We start from the raw sequence: 6,331 nt of genomic DNA, 5'->3' as shown, positions 1-6,331 counted from the left end.
CAAGAGGTACAAAAACATGGCCTGACTGTTACAAAGTAACTATTTTCTCTCAGATCATTATTGTGGGCCATTCCAAAGGAATGAACACTTGTCTGATAATGTAACTGGGTTAAGAAAAAAAAAAACAAATAAAACATGACTTGGAAAATTACGTGCCTGAGAATAAAAATTCCTACTATACTTTAGATAAATTGACATGAACCTAAACTGTATTGTAAATATCTATGTTTATATCTATAGATAAATTCTACTTGAATCCTTAATTGATAAACTTCATTTCAACATATATGCATATTTACAGCTACTAGGTATAAGAATGAGACCATTGAGTACACGACCCAAAAGAGGACATTTATATGCTGTGGGAAAATGGATTTGTACTCTGTAAAGATTTGTCACTTGTATTTTAATAAAATTATGATTAGCCAATAGGCAGGCAGGAAGTATAGGTGAGGTGACCAGGCATGAAGTATAGGCGGAGTGATGAGAACAGGAGAATTCTGGGAAGAGGAAAGAGTCAGTCTGTAGTTGTCACCCAGACACGGAGGAAGCAAGATAAGAATCCCTCACTGACAATGGTTCCAAGTCACGTGACTAACACAGACAAGAGTAATGGATTAATATAAGAGGTAAGAATTAGTTCATAAGCCCCTTCCCCCAGGACTGGCTATGCGCTCATGTGCGCTGAGACCACGCAGACCTCGTCGGGATTCTCCGGAACTTATTTTGTGTCTTAGACGTAGTAGCCGGAGGGATTAGAGAACAGTTTTACTTCCGTTGACGCCGGAAGCAGTTTTGCGATGGCATCTTCTGCAGACGAGCCTGCTAAAGCAGCTCGAAAAAGTGACTCTCAAAAGCCGAAGCAGAAGCGCGAGAACCAAGATGAGGCGGAACTCCTCACTGTCCCTGATGGTTGGAAGGAACCAGCTTTCTCCAAAGAGGACAATCCCAGAGGGCTCTTGGAGGAGAGCAGCATTGCGACCTTGTTCCCAAAATACAGAGAGGTTTACCTGAAGGAGTGCTGGCCTCTGGTGCAGAAAGCCTTGAACGAGCATCATGTCAAAGCAACACTGGACTTGATCGAGGGTAGCATGACCGTGTGTACAACCAAGAAGACGTTTGACCCGTACATCATTGTCAGGGCCAGAGACCTAATAAAGCTCTTGGCGAGGAGTGTTTCCTTTGAACAGGCAGTACGGATACTTCAGGATGATGTTGCATGTGACATCATTAAAATTGGTTCTCTGGTGAGAAATAAAGAGAGATTTGTGAAAAGAAGACAGCGCCTTATTGGTCCCAAAGGATCTACACTGAAGGCGTTGGAACTCCTAACAAACTGTTACGTCATGGTTCAGGGGAATACTGTTTCAGCCATTGGACCTTTCAGTGGCCTGAAGGAGGTTCGAAAAGTTGTGCTTGATACCATGAAGAACATTCATCCAATTTATAATATTAAAACCTTGATGATTAAACGGGAGTTGGCCAAAGATTCCGAGTTACGAACCCAGAGTTGGGAAAGATTTTTGCCACAATTCAAGCACAAAAATGTGAATAAACGCAGGGAACCAAAGAAGAAGAGTGTTAAGAAGGAGTACACGCCATTCCCTCCTCCGCAGCCGGAAAGTCAGATTGATAAAGAGCTGGCTAGTGGCGAGTACTTTCTCAAGGCCAAACAGAAGAAGCGGCAGAAGATGGAAGAAATCAAGGCCAAGCAAGCAGAAGCTCTTACAAAGAGGCAGGAAGAAAGAAACAAGGCGTTCATTCCACCTAAAGAAAAGCCGACTGTGAAGCCAAAGGAAGCTCCTACTGAAACTAAGATTGATGTGGCGGCTATTAAGGAAAAGGTTAAGAAAGCAAAGGCCAAGAAACTGGGAGCTCTTACAGCAGAGGAAGTTAAGCTTAAGATGGAGGCCGACGAAAAGAAACAGAAGAGAAAAAAGTAACACTGGGAAAACCTGGAACTGAACTTTGAAAGGCATTTCCTTTTGTAAAGGATTTTGAGACTGCTTTAGCTGCCTCATCTAACAGTGGTCATGCTCAGAAAGTCATGACCAGAGTGCTGTCTGTTCATGGACAGTCTTTGTAAATACGTTCATATGTATTCTAAAGTTTGTGTGAGACAATGATAGATACCGATGTACATTGTGGCCAATCAGTCTAGACATAACTCTTTTATATAGATTTTGGAACAAGATTATTGATCAAATCCAATGTCTGTTGCCGTTGGTTAGTCTTTGTAAACATACCCAAAGCATTTGGTTTTGAGGAAAATAAATGCAAGATTTCCACTGCTAAAAAAAAAAAAAAAAAAAAAAAAAAAAAAAAAAAAAAAAAAAAAAAAATTAGTTCATAAGAAGCCCGAGATAATAGGCTGACCTCTGTGTGTTTCTTTGGGACTAAATGACTGCAGGACCGGGCAGGACAAAAAGCTCTGTCAACACTTACACATTCCCTACTAAGGTTCAGAGAATACCATGAGATAATGTAAAATTGAGGTGACAGGTAGAAGGTATTTACATTTCAATTATCAAACTATAGCATGGTCTTTGTAAACCTGACTGCATAGAAGCCCTGGTTTCCTTTACTGGGCCTGTAAAAGACTGAAGATGTCAACAATTGATCATAGATTATGGAGGAACTTACCCATATCTAATGAACAGGTGAATATTGATGGATTATGGTGCATTTCCTTCAGTTGCATACCCACAAGTGAGCCCATCAGTTTTCAAAGTATGAAATTCCAAACCTGTGGTCACAGAAGGTCTTGGTTAATCTCAAAGGGTCACAACACAAAGCAAAGAGATATGAACCTGGGAAGTGAACTTGTAGAAGATAGGATGTGGTAGCATTGGTGAGAAAGAGAGATGAGAGAAGGTGGGGAAAAGGCGGTAAATAGAATATATTATGAACATGCATCAAATTGTCAATGGAAACATTCTATCAGTTACATAAATACAGTCCTCTTATGTCCAAAGACATTCAACAAACATTTATTAAATTCCTACTATTAAAATAATTTTTAGAACTTCATCATAACAATAATAATTGCCATTTTTTGAGGAGTAGACATTGTGTTAATAGATTTCTATTTTAAAGTTCACAGTAATCTCAGGGGATAGATGCATATTATTCACTGCGAAGGCAAAGCTTGTGTTAATGTGTCAAAATTATTAAGAGATTCAAAATGAACAGTCTTCTTCTGTCCACAAGAATTAACCCTGATAGAGTAAAGATATAGGAATGTTAATATAGCAAAATCTAAACTAGAATTCAAGGCTATTTAGTTTTTAAAAATGGATGGTGATGATGTCTGTATGGAGAATAAAACTACACAGAGAACTAGATTGCATACAAGATAAATCTGGAAGCACAGTGCTGTCATTACCTTGGCTAAGTGATTCACAGAACCAGGTATACATTTGCATTCTCTCAATTAACTATAACTCTACTAAGAAATCTGCTTCTGTTTCTAGTTTATAGGTTGAGACATCAATTTAGGTATGTTAAAAGTAGTTCTTAACCTAAGATTGAACCACAGTCACATGGAATGTTTATTAAAATACAGAATGCTTGGGCCCCATATACTAAGATTTTGGTTCAGTGGGTCTAGACTGGGAACACAAATCCTGGATTTTAACCAAGTTCTCCGGTGATGCTACTGGGAGTCTGGGGTTCCATTTTGACGGGTGCTTGTTAAAACAATTTAGCAGAAATCTCACTTTGTAAGTGTGCAGGTGGAATAGTTCGTCAACACTGATGCGTCCCCTTGAGACTCTACTGTGTTCCTTTCCCTCCGCTTCTCTAGGCTTCCTATTTAGTGAGTGAAGGAGTTTTATCAGTCTGTTCACTCTGCCTGTGCTCTTCTCCTTTCCCTACTTGCCCGTGGTATTTCCACTTCTTTTCTTTTATGGCTGATAGAAATCATTGTCTTGCTTTATAATTACACATTTTGTCAAGTGAGACAGGGTCTTTCAAATGAATTAACTGAGTCTAGGTGAGGCATCTGCATATGTGTCTCTATACGTTTCAGGAACAGCATTTTATGTCTCTGTCACACAGGTGATCTTATGACTTGGACAAGAAACTTATTGAACTTCCATGTCTCAAGGTTCAGAATGGAAGATATTTCTTCAGGTTTATTAGTTGGTAAATTCAGGATTTATAGGATTTCCAAATTTCCACAGATTGCACATTCTCACCGGGGAAAAGTCATTGAGATGCATCTTTCATTATCAAGGCTATAACGAAATAAGGTTACTAGATAGTTTTTATTTTAAAGTATGGTTATCCTTAATTTCTGAAATCATTCTCTAATCAGACATCAAAAACTAAAATTTTCATTAGCAAAAGCAGACAGAGTCAAATTTTCAATTCTAATCAGATTGCTAAAATTAATAGAGGCTAAGTATCCATACACATTAGAAAACGAAGAAATTGGAAAAAAAGCAAAAATATATTCACTATTCAACGATTGAGGGCATCAGTCAGGAAAGGGATGTGAAGTTGCTGAGTAAATCCTGTTTTGTGGGAGTGGGCCAGGTTTATTTCACTTGCTATGCAGAGCGATGTCAAATAGCTTTTCATAAAATAATCTAAAATGCACGTGTTTGGAAGGCTGCTTCTGTTCTCTTCCGCTGGATAGTGAATGCACAGCATTCTTTAAACACATGTGTGAACTAAGCTAAGCAAAGTTCTGAAGTGACACACCTTCTTTTACATAATAATCGAAGACACTTCTGAGACTGAGGCTTCCCAGACTTAACTAGATCACTCTAGGGCACTTGGAAAAGAAGTCCCTCATGCAGCAGGAGATCTTAAAAGTAGAACACATATTTTACAGTCTTTTATACCAAGAGGGACTTCTGATTTGTGCCTGAGGTCTATACAAATCTAAATTGACACAGTCCCCTATTTTACACTTTTAACAACCAAACCTTTTGAATATGATTTACTTTTCTGATTTGCCTCTAAGGAACTCTCTCAAAATGAAGCAAATGTTTAACAGGGCAAATTATGTTATTTGTATAAGAGGATTTCTGAAAACCTCCAGCATTAAATATTGAAGAAAATCACAGAGAAGAAATTATGGTAGAATTCAAAATTTCCTAGCCAGAGCTTTGGACAAGAAGTGCAGGGATATCTCTAGTCCTAAGTGCTTTGCTCAAAGAGGAGTTAACTCACTGTAGGAAAGGGGTCAAGCTTTCACTGTTGCAAACAGACAAAGTTGAAAGCCACAAAGGCCTTGCAAGTAAGTGGTGGCCCCAAGCACTAACCAAAGAACAAGCCCCTGTGAACTCTTTGGAGAGGTCTGGGGTCATGTGTTCAATCTTTTCACATCCTTTTGCATCAAGGAAAAAGCATGGTCCCAGACTTCATCTTCAAATGCGGGGTTGAAGTCATGTACAGCAAGGGTCCTGCTCCTCACACCTGGACAGGTAACAAAGGTATATATTACTCTGGTCATCGAGTTGTTGATCTCTTATGCATAGCACAGCTAGAGACATCTGCTTTTTCTATAATAGGAACAACACTTCACTGTGTCTGAACATAAAGCATTCTAAAGATAAAAGTGCACCCCAAAGCTGAGCATGAATTTATGTTGTATCTGGAACCTGGGTGTTTAAATAATACAAACATACTTACTCCACCATCTCTTCTACTGATGCTCAACATGACTCTAATAACAGAAATTTCATATCTTAATGTCTGCAGTTGTGCAACATAGAAGCTTAGGATTTCAGTTTGCTTAATTAGCCTTAGAAAATAATGCAAGATATTCAGCCCAATTATTTAGGGTAAAACAGGGTTTTCAGTCCTAATAGTAATGGTGTTCTGGAGCTTATCAGTTACAGTGATAGTCCTACAAGTCTTGGGTGTTGCTTTTAATTGTTGTTATATTTTTTGGTTTTCTTATCTTTTTATTTACTGTATACTTCATAAGCCTAGAGTTAAATAAACTTCATGTAACAGTCATAGGTAAAGGAAAATATGACAAATTCAGTGCATGTACCTTTATTACTTTAAATAATAATTATAATTATCAGAAAATAATGATTCTCTTTTGCTTTATCTCTCGTTTAAATGACACAGCAACTGTAATACTTATTATGGATAGAGATCTGAAGGATTTCTTCTATTTCTGAAAACTTTATCAATAAACTTCTTGTTATAGAAACTTGCTAAGAAACATGGTTAGTGTATTGTCATATTTCAATAATAACTACAAATGAATGGATTTAAAAATCAACTTAGCTATATAGATAAATAAATCATTACCTGATGGTTATTCCAATAAACAATATGCATATTTTGCAATATGTTTCAGAAGGGG

At 37.8% G+C, this 6,331-nt stretch overlaps 1 pseudogene; it reads left to right on the top strand.

Moving 5' to 3' along the window:
* The first annotated feature begins 763 nt into the window (after nucleotides 1-763).
* LOC148121362 (KRR1 small subunit processome component homolog pseudogene) lies at nucleotides 764-2,310 on the top strand (annotated as a pseudogene).
* Nucleotides 2,311-6,331: the final 4,021 nt, after the last annotated feature.

Source organism: Myodes glareolus, chromosome 7 (assembly GCF_982192425.1).
Source record: "Myodes glareolus chromosome 7, mMyoGla1.1, whole genome shotgun sequence".
Classification (NCBI taxonomy): Eukaryota; Metazoa; Chordata; class Mammalia; order Rodentia; family Cricetidae; genus Myodes; species Myodes glareolus.
Note: the sequence above shows the minus strand (reverse complement) of the source record. Positions and strands in the feature narration are given on the sequence as shown.